We start from the raw sequence: 287 nt of genomic DNA, 5'->3' as shown, positions 1-287 counted from the left end.
GAAGGCGAGCTTAACCGTGTTGAGGAGTGCTTGTATTGAAGAATTGGCGACGGTGACAGCTAACGCTAATTGTTATTCCGGAAGGATTGCCGGTGGCGAAGATATTTAGCACGATAAACTGTTACAAGTAATGTAAAGAGTATTGTTAGCGTTCGGCAGGACTTGAGGAGATTCCTGGTAGGAATACCGATCGTTGTGAGATAAACTAATAGGCGCAGTCACCGCCCTAAATACCGGCGCTAGCGGAAAACTCGTACATTCCGCGATCTAACTGCACGTACATTCCG

This window comes from Volvox carteri (genome assembly GCF_000143455.1).
Source record: "Volvox carteri f. nagariensis unplaced genomic scaffold VOLCAscaffold_35, whole genome shotgun sequence".
Classification (NCBI taxonomy): domain Eukaryota; kingdom Viridiplantae; phylum Chlorophyta; class Chlorophyceae; order Chlamydomonadales; family Volvocaceae; genus Volvox; species Volvox carteri.
This window is presented reverse-complemented; position numbering follows the sequence as displayed.